Source organism: Elephas maximus, chromosome 8 (assembly GCF_024166365.1).
Source record: "Elephas maximus indicus isolate mEleMax1 chromosome 8, mEleMax1 primary haplotype, whole genome shotgun sequence".
NCBI classification, from domain to species: Eukaryota; Metazoa; Chordata; class Mammalia; order Proboscidea; family Elephantidae; genus Elephas; species Elephas maximus.
Window position 1 is genome coordinate 68,448,844 of NC_064826.1, and position 13,385 is coordinate 68,462,228.

The following is a 13,385-nucleotide window of genomic DNA, read 5'->3' on the forward strand; positions in this document are numbered from 1 at the left end:
GTGTTGTTTTAATGGTTTCTATCATGGAACACTGGGTTTAACAAAACAATGATGTGAAAAAAACTTCCCAGGAACCCATCTAGTAAATTACTGTTAATAGATGATGATTTGTCTGTGAAGAGTGGTTATGCCTTAAATAATTGTTTTGAGGTCAAAGAGATAAGTTGACATTGGGTGATTGACAGCCCACCACTCTTGAGAACACAGATACCAGAGATGAAGGAAATACAGTATAATTTAAAGGTAATTTTTAAGGTATAGTATATGCTTTTTTTTACACACACAGTAAAGAACTCTACAAACTTTTAATCTAACTCCACTTTTAGTTTGTTACACACATTTCTTGGGGAACCACTGGGGGAGTCCCATGTCCTTATCTGCAGATATGAATCTTTTCCAAATTAATTCCTATAAAGGCAGTTTTGATTATGCTGATCCAAATAACGCAGAGACAAAAGCAAAGTTTTACTCCTAGTTTCCCCCCAGGCTACCTCACTTGGTTAGGAGGACTTGGGAACATTCACAGATTGTCTTCCATAGAATTTTTGCCATAGAAGTTGTGTTCCTGAAAGTGTGTGCCATCTTTAGGAATGGACCTCTCATTTGTCCATGATTGCAGAATTGCTTTCTATCATAAAGTGTTTATATTTCCTGGTAGAGGGGAAGCTGTGGTATTTATTACAAACAGGTTTGTATTTGGTGAGAGAGGAGGAATGTCTTGAATATTGCACGCAGTAAAATGCATCACGTGCCGTTTTGTACTGTCCTTCCCCAGGTCTTCAACGCATTCTGTTGGGGCAGAGGCTTTTTTGATTGCAGTTGGGGTTATTAGTGTTCTCATAGTTCAGCCTGCACTAAAGTTACATATGTAAATTAGTCATTTCTCTCTTCAGTTTCCTGTATGAATGTTGCATATTATCACTTGAAAAACTTGATCTTTGGAGATATCTGCCGTTCAGATCCTCTTCCTGAGACTGATGCCTTTGTTTGGATTTTTGTAGCTGTATTTTGAGATTGCTTCATTGCTTCCTCCTAAGTTCCAGCTCTTGTTCCAAACCACGTATCTTCAGATCACAGCGCGACTTTCCCACCTCCCAGTTTGATGAAGCTGGATTTAAATTCCTCTTCACCTGCTGAATTTCCACCTTTGTCCTTAAATGGAGCTCTGCTTATTTAGATTGCAGCTGTTCACTCCATACTTTCAAAGATTCAGAGTTGTCTTTATTCATCGTATTCCAATATGCTTTTCAGATGATCTCTATCAATGTAGACCTCCTGATGTGTGTGATAGCTTTTGTTGATTTGTTTTCATTTCACAGAACTTGTTTCTCCATCTAATTGAAATCCCATAAACATTTCTTCAAAACATCTTTTTCTTTTCTGTAAGAAAGTGTTCTCTCTCTGAATCCTACAGTTGTTTCTTGTTGTGTTCGTGAACAGTGACTAGAGCAAACTATAAACTGACAAGTCTCCTCAGTGTGTTTAGATGAGAGTCACCATATTGCCTCTGAGCCTTTTTCATGATACAGAAGCCAGATGTCATCCTCTGCCTGTGCATCCGTGATGGTCAGAGCCTGGCTACAAGTTCCCATTCCCCAGTGGTAGCAAACAAATGAGAAACAACCCAGGTCGCCAGAGGTCACCCAGGCCTCTGGTGTCCCCCACAGGCCCTACTGCCTCCCCAGTTACAGTAGCTGCCTGGCTCTGTGAGGGGTTTCCCTTTCTTGGCCTGGGCTGTGCCCCTGCCTAGAAAGTTCTCTAAAGCTAAATTTCCTGTGGTCTCTTTTTTTAAATTGTGGTAAAATACATGTATAACAAAACTTTTGCCAATTCAACAATTTTTGTGTTATAATTCAGTGACTGTGGTTATGTTCATCATATGCAACCTTTACCTTTCCTGTGGTCTTTTGAAGAGAAAGGAGTTAAGCTTAAAAAATTGTGTAATTTCATACATTAATTTAGGGGAAAACATGATGCCTAGGAAGTCAGACAAATCTGGATGGGTCTTAGCTCTGCTCCTTACTTAAGTGAGTTAATTAACCTCCCTGGGCTTCAGTTTCCTCAGCTACGGAAGGAAGGTGATGACATTGTCTAAGATAGGGCTGGTATGAAGTTTAGATCCAATAATGTATGCAAAATACCCAGCTCAGCGCTGGGCGTATAATAGGTGCTCAGGTGCAACTGCGGTTAAGTGCTTTATTGATAACCTAAAGGCTAATGGTTTGAACCCACCCAGTGGCTTCTTGGGAGAAAGACCTGACTGTCTGCTCCAGTAAAGACTATAGCCTAAGAAGCCCTACTGGGCAGTTCTCTTCTGTCACGTGAGGTCACTATGAGTGGAGATTGACTCGATGGCACCTAATAGCAACAGCAGTCAACAACAGTTTCTCCTCTTGGGCAGGAAGCTGAGGTTTCTGAACAAACCCATCACCAATTCTTAAATTTTGGATTTTGTTTTGTGTGTTATTTAACCTATGAAGTAAATACTGTTTAGTCATGTTGTTGGATCAAAAGCCTGGAGAAGCCAAACAACCACAACAGTGTGGTTGAAGAACAAATTGGTAGGAAAAACTCAATATTATTTGATTCATTCCACCTATGACAGTTTTGTTTATTTTTGTGACACAACAATGGCTGTGCTATTATTTTACTGTGTACACTGAGATTTATAAAGTTTTAATTACCCTTATATTTTCATCTATCAGAAAATGATTGTTTTTTCCTTTATTTACCAATAAGTTTTTGCTAAATTTGTCTCTTCGGAAGCTCGGTATTCTTTTTATAACTTAAAGACTGGAATGTAGGCAAGGTGGCATAATAAGTGCTCGACTGCTAAGTGAGAGGTCGGCAGTTCAAACCCACCAGCCACTCCGTGGGAGAAAAGACCTGGCAATCTGCTCCCATTTCAGCCTAGGAAACCCTACAGGGCAGAGTCAAGGTGGAGGCACACAACAACAAATTTTAAAATAAAATCTAGACATACCTCAATATAATGTTGGTACATTTGCTTGTTAATTAACCCTGAATATTTTGTTTTTCTTGAAATGAAGTCTGTTCCCTTGGCCATTTGATTATGGAATACATCTTGGAGTTTAATCTAGTGTTCCTTACCTATTCGTACTTCATGCTTGGAAGGGGGCTAGCCTGAGTAATCCTTGTGCCTATTTGGACCAAATCATTTCCTGCAAGTTATCTGCGTTGAATTGCAGTGGAAGAATGAAGTGAAAGCAGTTTACCCAAGTGGCCAGTGGTTTGACCTCTGAAGCCCATTAAACCTGAGTTCAAACATGGTTCCAATGATGTAATTAGCTGTGAGTCTTTGGTAAAATGGGGTAATAATAACGCCTAATTTCAGATTGTTGTAAAGATTAAGGGACATAATGCATGCCAAAGCTTTATTCCAGCATTTGCATACACTAAGTCCTCAGTACTTGTTAGCCGTTTTTATATAACGGGAAAATCCAATGTTAATAAGACTTTGTTTTAGTATTTGCCTTTCAACAAAGCAACAACGTAATTTTTCATGTTATCACTTGAGAAAATGGATTCTAAAACTGAGCTAATACAAAAATGTTATTTTGATACATATAGGGATAAAATTATTTTGAATTGATAAAAGGATCTTTAGACTATTAAACAGTAATATCTTAGTTTTTGAAAGAATTAATCCAGTTTCTTAAAGGTAGTTAATGTATGACTGAGGACTAGTGTAGATAATGGAAGAATTTAATGTGTTTTATGAAATTTTCCAGTATTAGATCTGACTCACTGAACCTGAAACGGAACAAACAATAGGGAGGCTTGTCCTCTCTGTGCCATTAGTGCCAAAAAGTAAATTCACCAAGTCATAACATTTAAATAATCTCTATTTGAGTTGAATTACCTCACTGTGATATTTGACGCTGACTACTGGAAACCTGGAAACCCTGGTTGCATAGTGAGTAAGAGCTATGGCTGCTAACCAGAAGGTTTGCAGTTTGAATCCACCAGGTGCTCCTTGGTAACTGTATGGGGCAGTTCTACTCCGTCTTTTGGGTCACTATGAGTTGGAATCTACTCGACAGCATCGAGTTTGTTTTTTGGTTTACTGGAAACACTGGTGGCATAGTGATTAAGTGCTACAGCTGCTAACCAAAAGGTTGACAGTTCAGATCCACCAGGCGCTCCTTGGAAATTCTATGGGGCAATTCTACTCTGTCTCATAGGATCACTATGGGTCAGAATCGATTCGATGGAAATGGTTTGGTGTTTTTTTTTTTTTTACTGGTTCAAGCAGGACCTGGTGATCTTTAATGGGCTCTTGTTCAAGGTCAGTTGATACTAGGTTGTTGCATCAATATTCAAGTATTACAAAAAATAATATGGATGTAGAAAAACATTGCCATTGAGCAATGAACGTAAATGAACTTTGTCTTTGTAACCAAATGCTATAAAAACTAATGCATCAAGAAAATTTCCTTGCTTTAGCTTTACTAGTAATTTGCTTTTTCTGACCTATTCTTAGGGCTGTAGCTACCTAGACAGGGTTGGATTATCCAATAAGCAAGGTAATCACTGTGCTTTTCACCACATTAAAGATTCTGCTTCTATGTATAGCTGCCATCTGTCTGTCTCCCAACCCCACAGCACCTTCCTATAGAATCAGAACCCCCTTTCAAATCACAATCCCTGAGAGGGACAGATGACCCAGCAAACAGGTAAACACAGGCTTACTTACTTATCTGTAGTGAAATTATTCACTGTAGATTATAACTAAGCCTGTGCTTACCTTGCTTATTGAATAAACCATCCCTGCCTAGCAGCATTACATGCAGGGGTGGCTTATCCAATAGGCAAGTTAAGGGTGGTACTTACCAGATCATCTTACCAGGTCTAATGTGGTGAAACCCATGTGAAATTGTTCACTGCAGATTAGTAAGTAAGCACAAATAAGCCCATACTTACCTTGCTAGCTGGGTCATCCACCAGTCAGGGGTTGTAAATTTTGGAAAGAGCTTTTGATTCTGTAGGAAGGTGCTGTGGGGTTGGGAGAGGGACAGGTGCCAGCCATACCTAGAAAGCAGACTCTTCGATATAGTGAAAAATTACAAAATTCTTCACTATAGATCATCTAGTAAGCAAGGTAAGCACTGTGCTTACCTTACCTATTGGCTAATCCACCCCTGATCACATTAATGTGTGTCATTGTGTGTTTCTCCTGCTTTCCTGTTTCCTGCAGGCTGGAACCTCCAGCCCTCATCCTCTCTGGGATGGTGCTAATGCGCAAAGATGGCACTGCCCCTACTGTCATCAGTAAAGTGTCAGTGTTTCTGCTGCAGCTGCCATGTGCAGATGCTAACTAGAGAAGGTCGAACCATTAGCTGAAAGATTGACATTATAAGTTCCCAAGTGAGACAGAGAATGGGGAAAAGGAAACTAAAACAAGGAGACAAGGTATAGGGAATGAATTTGCATTTGGACCCCTGAAAGAACAGGCAGAAATTATTTTTACTTCTAAGCAGCATTATTCAGGCATAATACTTTAACAAGTTATAAACATCTTTAAAATAAAGATGTTTCAGACGTTGTTTAACTGTTATATAAGTATACCTTAAATAGCTTAATTAATATACCTTAATACATATTTAAAGTAAGAAATTGGCACAGTTGGTTAAAGTATCAAATTTTTTTAATTTATCAGTCCATAGATGAGAACAACGTTCAGTAGTGAGCTGCGGCATCAGCAGGCATTTGCGTTTTAATTATACAGTCAATTTATATCTCACTGTCATTACCTTAGGGAGCCTTGATGGTGCAGTGGTTAAAGTGCTCAGCTACTAACCAAAAATGTCAGCAGTTCAAACACAGCAGCCACTCTTGGGGAGAAAGATGTGACAATCTGCTTCAATAAAGATTTACAGCCTTAGGAACACTATGGGGCAGTTCTGCTCTGTCCTTACAAGGGTCACTATGAGTTGGAATCGACTCGACGGGCAGTGGGTTTGGTTTTGGTTTTGTCATTATCTGGCTAGGTCCCTGTAAAATTTTGTCAGTAAGTCGCTGCAACCTGTAACCTCAGGTGTGATTTGGGACCCCCTTCCCTGTTTTTAACACCTGCCCTTTTCCTGTAGAGTTCAGCAAAAGTAGCATCAGTAGCTCAACCGATGTCTCTTTGAAGTAATTGTTTACTCTTGTGCAGTCTGATTTAACCTCAGCACCTTTGCTGTCTAAAACTGATCTGAAATATTTTCAAACCTTAGAATAGATTCTTCATGATCTACTCTTTCTCAGGAAAATTAATCGGTAATCCTGTGACATAGCAAGTCAAACAAGCAATAACTTTATTCGAGACACTTAGAAAACCTGAGTATTCGTTAGGGTCAAAGGTACTTAGTATTTCTTTAAATATATATATAAATAAAGAATTTTTAAACTTCCACATTGGAATGAAATGAATTTGTGAGGAGTAGAAGAAACTACCCAGCTTGCCACTTTAGAGAAGTTGTGAAGATGTTCAGATTCTGCTTATTTGTCTATACAAAAGAGAGCACAGAAAGCTTAACCAGGACACGCATGAAGAGAAATCTGCGTAAGCCTCACAGCTACCTGTGGCAGTGGGGAAAATAGAAAGGCAGGTTAAATAAGTCAAGACTCTTAAGTATCTAATTACTGTGCCCCCTCAAACAGAAGCATAATTGTTAAAAGCTCCCCAAACTTGGAAATTGCTACTACTTTAAGGACACAAGGCCGGTTTGAATTCTGAGCAGCAGACTCACTTTAATTTGAAAAGTAGACTGCCTCTCGGGCTCTCTTCTGCTGCTGCTGCAGCTGCTGCTTTTCTTTCTTTTTATTCTACTTCTTCTAACCAAAATCCTTTTTCTCAGCAGATTATAATGTGAGCTCTATATTTCCCATGTTAGGTTCAAACCTATGTTTTTAAACCACCTCAAAGAATGCTTCCTGAGAATTTATTACTATCCTTTGTAATACCTTAAAAAGTTTGCTGTTTTCTATCCCCTCCCAAAAATCACCAGATTACTTTTTTAAGTCCAAAAAAATCTGTAAAAATCATCCAGATTCTTCTTCAGGCTGTCATACTTTGAGTTTTGTACTGCTTTTTATAGTAAGATTGGCAAGTTTTCTACCTATTCCTTAAAATATTTTGTTTTTCCTAAATTACTTTATATTTAAGTTGGTGTTCTCTTTGTTCTAGAATTCTGAAATTTGGGGGACAAGTTCAAGTAGGATATACCTTTCATAATAAAATCTATCTTTTGTATTACCCTTTCTATACTGAAGAATTATAACCCTCAGTTATAGTTTACCACATACCGCAATCAATAGATTCCTTAATCATTTTAGTTTCTTAGGACTTTACCCATCCATCCATTTATGTCTTGACATGTGGCTATCAGAATTCAAGACAATTTGAGAGTAGGAATAAATTTATTGTCTTCCTCTGTTAATATCGAAATCAAGAATTCATCATTTCTTTAAATGCTGACTTTTAGTGTTTTTTTTTTTTTTTCTTCACTCCATTCATTTGGTGAAGCATTAATTAAGGTAATAGCATGGCAGAGTTTACCAGTGCCACTGTGAGTCTTTGAGCAATAGTGCATGTTGTATCAACTTCCTCAGGTTATACAGCCTGTGTTTTATACCATGAAGCAGTAATTTGGGGAATAGTTCTTAAGAGGTTTCCCCAGATGTTGACCTTACTAGGGGAACTTTAAATTTCTTTTAGGTGCATGGAAAAAATGAAGAAGTGGTTTTACTTGTATGTGTGTTTTAAAAAGTTTTTAATGCAGTGAATTAAAATATGATTAAAATAATAGTTGAGGTCCCGTATGTTTTATATTGAGCCAGCATTAACTTGAATAAACATGAAACTATCAGCTTGCTGAAAAAAAATTGCAGACTTTTCAGTTAACTACAATTAATATTATAAATACTGAGCAAAACCTGCATTTCTTCGTCATTTGAAAATGGGACTATTAAATTTTTAGTAAGATGATTTAAAACTTGTACTTAACACCTACGTAAATGACAAAGTACAGTTATTTTAGTACTTCTAAAGAAAATATTTCTATTTTTTGATGTAATAAAAATTAACCAATTTATAGTTATTTGAGAGACCCTGAAACTTGATTTTGAACACAGAATAGCTAAAGCAAAGGAGAGAAATGAAATAAAAGAGCTGAACAGAAGATTTCAAAGGGCAGCTTAAAAAAAAAGTATGATAATGACATGTGCAAAGACCTGGATTAGGAAACCAAAAGGGAAGACATTTCTCAAGCTGAAAGAACTGAAGAAAAAATTCAAGGCTTGAATTGCAATACTGAAGGATTGTATAGGCAAAAAATTGAACCACGCGGGAACCATCAAAAGAAGGTGGAAGGAATACACGGAGTCACTATACTAAAAAGAATTGGTCAATGTTCAACCATTTCAAGAGGTAGCATATGAGCAAGAACCAATGGTATTGAAGGAAGAAGTCCAAGCTGCACTAAAGGCACTGGTGAAAAACAAGGCTTCAGGAATTGATGGAACACCAGTTGAGATGTTTCAGTAAAGTGATGCAGTGCCGGAAGCATTTACTCATCTATGCCAAGAAATTTGGAAGACAGCTACTTGGCCAACCGACTGGAAGAGATCCATATTTGTGCCCATTCCAACGAAAGGCAATCCAATGGAATGTGGAAATTATTGAACAATATCTTTAATATCCCACGCAAGTACAATTATGCTGACGATAATTCAGAAATGGTTGCAGCAGAACATCAAGAGGGAACTGTCAGAAACTCCAGCTGGATTCAGAAGAGGACATGGAACCAGGGATATCATTGCTGATGTCAGATGGATTTTGGCCGAAAGTAGAGAATACAAGAAAAATGTTTACGTGTGTTTTATTGACTGTGCAAAGGCATTTGACTGTGTGGATCATAACAAATTATGGATAAAATTGTGAAGAATGGGTATTCAAGAACACTTAATTGTGCTCACGTGGAACCTGTTGATAGACCAAGAGGCAGTCATTCAAATGGTACAAGGGAATACTGCATGTTTTAAAATCAGGAAAGGTGTGCATCAGGGTTGTATGTTTTCACCATACCTACTCAATCTGTATACTGATCAGATACTCCAAGAAACTGGACTATATGAAGAAGAATGGGGCATCAGGATTGAAGAAAGACTCATTAACAGCCTGAGGTACGTATATGACACAACCTTGCTTGCTGAAAGTGAAAAGGACTTAGAGCACTTACTGATGAAGATCAAAGACCACAGCCTTCAGTATGGATTACACCTCAACCATAAAGAAAACAGAAATCCTCACAACTGGACCAATAAGCAATATCATGATAAATGGAGAGGAGGTTGAGGTTGTCAAGGATTTCATTTTACTGGGATCCACAGTCAACGCCCATGGAAACAGTAATCAAAAAATTTAACGATGTATTGCATTGGGCAGTTCTCCTGCATAAGACTTTTTTAAAGTGTTGAAAAGCAAAGTTGTCACCTTGAGAACTAAGGTGTGCCTGACCGAAGCCACGGTATTTTTAGTCACCTCCTATGCATGTGAAAGCTGGGCAATGAATAAGGAAGACCCAAGAAGAATTGATGCCTTTGAATTATGGTATTGGGGAAGGAAGAATATTCATTATACTGTGGACTGCCAGAAGAACGAACAAGTCTGTTTTGGAAGAAGTACAGCCAGAATGCTCCTTCAAAGCAAGGATAGGGAGACTTTGTCACGTGTACTTTGGACATGTTATCAGGAGGGACTGTTCCTGGAGAAGGACATTATGCTTGGTAAAGTAGAAGGTCAGTGAAATAGAGGAAGACCCACGACACGATAGATTGATATGATGGCTGCGACAATGGGCTCAAACACAGTAACATTTGTGAGAATGGCACAGGACCGGGCAGTGTTTCGTCCTGTTGTATGTAGAGTTACTATGAGTAGGAACCAACTCGGGGGCACCTAACAAGAAAAGCAACATAGTTACAGTGTTGTTGGAGAGATCTTTCCTATCAACTGCCTCTTAAACCTTATCATAAATTGTGAAAAAATGCTGTTGTTAAATCTGTACTGAAATGAGCCAACTCCATCATGAAGCACAGAAATCTGGTGCATAATAGATGCTCATTTGATGAAGTGTTGAAGGTTTTCGTATTAATGGCCTCATTCTGTAATATTTACTTTTCTAGTCAAATTCTCAACAATCTTCAGTATATTTTAATTATTAAGGCCCTTTTTCTGCTTCTGCTTTTTAAAACTATTTTTGATTTATTGAAATGTAACAATGTATAGTGGAAAAATATGCTAAAATATGTTCATGTCTGCACTCTTTTATCTGGAAAGATAAAAAAGAAACTGTTACAGTGGTTGCTTCCAGGGCCTGGGAATGTGGTCTTGGTGGTGAAGTGGACTATTTACTAATTAATTAATTCAGCAAATATTTATAGAGCATCTATTATGTGCTATAGGATCTCTGTAGTGTCACTATGAGTTGGAGTATTTATAGAGCACCTATTAAAAGGTGTAGGATTGCTGTAGGGTTACTGTGAGTCAGAATTGACTCGATGGCAATGGGTTTTGTTTTGTTTTGTTGGTATTATGTGCCAGATACTATGCAAAATGTTGGCTATGCTGTGGTGACAAAGACAGACATGGTCCCTCTCTTCGTGGATCTTACCGTTTAGTTAAAGAGCCAGACATTGATACACACACACAGAATTACTTACAAATAGTTGTTGTTGCTGTTAAGATGATTCCTACTCATGGTGACCCCATGTGTGCAGAATAGAACTGCTTTCCATAGGATTTTTAGGTCTGTAACCTTTCAGAATGACCTTTCAGAAGTAAACTGCCAGGCCTGTCCTCCAAGGCACTTCTGGGTGGGTTTGAACTGCCAACCTTTTGTTTAGTAGTTGAGCGCTTAACCATTTGCGCCATCCAGGGACTCCTATAAATAGTAATGAGTGATAGAAGAAAAGGAAAGGATGTTCTGGGAGACGATTATACGAGGGAACTATTTTAATTTGGGAAGTTAGGGGTGGCCTTTCTGAGGAAGAGATATTTGTACTGGGGCCTGAAGGATGGGTTAGGGTTAGTTAGGCAAGGAAAATGAGAGACTAGCATGTGCAAAAGCAGTGAAGATCTTGGTTTACTGGAAGAACTGAAGGCAGATCAGTATGGCCTAGTGCAGAAAGGAGAGCAAGTGACATGGGATGAAGATGGAGAGGCACAGATAGAACATACAAGGCTTAATAGTTTGAATTTTATTCTAAAGTACAATGGGAAATCATTGGTTTTTAATCAAAGTTGTGATAGGGCTTGGTTTTGTTTTAAATGACCTCACTGATTGTTGGAGAGGAGAATGGGAAGGATGTGCCCTATAGCAATAATAGTGCTGGTGAGACATGGTGGTGACATGGATCAAGAGATATCAGTAGCAAGAGAGAATTGGACATATTCAGTGCATAATTGGGGATTTAGTGATAGATTAAATATAGGAAGGAGGTACCCCAGGATTAATCTCAAATGTCTGGAATAAGTCACAGGGTGCAAGATGTAGAAGTCTAGAGAAAAGGTTTTATGTAGTGGTGGAGCTACAGAAAAGAAAGCAGAGGTTTGGGCTTGTAGTATAAATGTAGGTATTGTTAGAGTATAGATTGTGTTTACATCTTTGTGCATGGATAGGAACACCTTCAGAGGGAATAGTGAATGATAAGGCAAGATGGGAGATTATAATGTGAGCCATAAAGCGACCTATTGTTGTTGTTAGGTGCCTTTGAGTCAGTTCCAACTCTTAGTGACCCTGTGCACAACAGAACAAAACACTACCTGGTCCTGTGCCATCCTCACAATTGTTGCTATGCTTGAACCCATTGTTGTAGCCACTGTGCCAATCCATCTTGTTGAGAGTTTTCTTCTTTTTCACTGACCTTCTACTTTACCTTTTCCAGGGACTGATTCCTCCTGATAACATGTCCAAAGTATGTGAGACATAGTCCCAGCATCCCTGCCTCCAAGGAGCATTCTGGCTATGCTTCTTCCAAGACAGATTTGTTTGTTCTTTTGGCAGTCCATGGTATATTCGATAATCTTCGCCAACACCACAATTCAAAAGCGTCAATTTTTCTTCATTTTCCTTATTCATTGTCAGCTTTCGCATGCATATGAGGCGATTGAAAACACCATGGCTTGGGTCCGGCCCACCTTAGTTCTCAAGGTGAGATTCTTGCTTTTCAACACTTTAAAGAGATTTTTTGTAGCTGATTTGCCTAACGCAGTGCATCTGTTGATTTCTTGACTGCTGCTTCCTTGGGTGTTGATTGTGGATCCAAGTAAGATGAAATCCTCGACAACCTCTGTCCCCTCTCCATTCATCATGATGTTGCTTATTGGTCCAGTTGTGAGAATTTTTCTTTATCTTGAGGTGTAATCCATACCGAGGACTATGGTCTTTGATCTTAATCAGTAAGTACTTTAAGTCCTCTTCATTTTCAGCAAACAAGGTTGTGTAATCTGCATAATGCAAGTTGTTAGTGAGTCTTCCTCCAATCCTGATGCCGTGTTCTTCTTCATATAGTCCAGCTTCTTGGATTATTTGCTCAACATACAAATTGAATAGGTATGGTGAAAGGATACAATCCTGACATACACCTTTCCTAACTTTAAACTGTGCAGTATCCCCTTGTTCTGTTCAAACGACTGCCTCTTAATCCATGTAGAGATTCCTCATGAGCACGATTAAGTATTCTGGAATTCCCATACTTTGCAGTGTTATCCATAGTTATGATCCACACAGTTGAATGCCTTAGCATAGTCAATAAAACACAGGTAAACATCTTTCTGGTATTCTGTGCTTTCAGCCAGGGTCCATCTCACATGAGGAGTGATATCCCTGGTTCCACATCCTGTTCTAAATCTGGCTTGAATTTCTGTCAGTTCCCTGTTGATACACTGCTGCAGTCAGTTTTGAATGCTCTTCAGTAAAATTTTGCTTGCATATGATATTAATGATATTGTTTGATAATTTCCACATTCAATTGGATCACCTTTCTTGGGAATAGGCGTAAATATGGATCTCTTCCAGTCGGTTGGCCAGGTGTCTGTCTTCCAAATTTCTTGGCATAGATGAGTGAGCACTTCAGTGCTGCATCCATTTGTTGAAACATCTCAATTGGTATTCCATCAATTCCCAGAGCCTTGTTTTTTGCCAGTGTCTTCAGTGTAGCTTGGACTTCTTCCTTCAGTACCATCAGTTCCTGATCATATGTTACCTCCTGAAATGGTTGGGTATCAACCAATTCTTTTTGGTATACTGACTCTGTATTCCTTCCATCTTCTTTTGATGCTTCCTGTGTTGTTTAATATTTTCCCTATAGAATCCTCA

The 13,385-nt window shown here is 38.6% G+C and overlaps 1 protein-coding gene and 1 pseudogene across 1 annotated transcript in view; one reads left to right on the top strand and one right to left on the bottom strand.

Moving 5' to 3' along the window:
* The window catches only part of UMAD1 (UBAP1-MVB12-associated (UMA) domain containing 1), a 217,141-nt gene that overhangs the window by 72,291 nt on the left and 131,465 nt on the right, over positions 1–13,385 (top strand). The window lies entirely within an intron of this gene.
* Positions 402–1,592, bottom strand: LOC126082085 (5-azacytidine-induced protein 2-like; annotated as a pseudogene).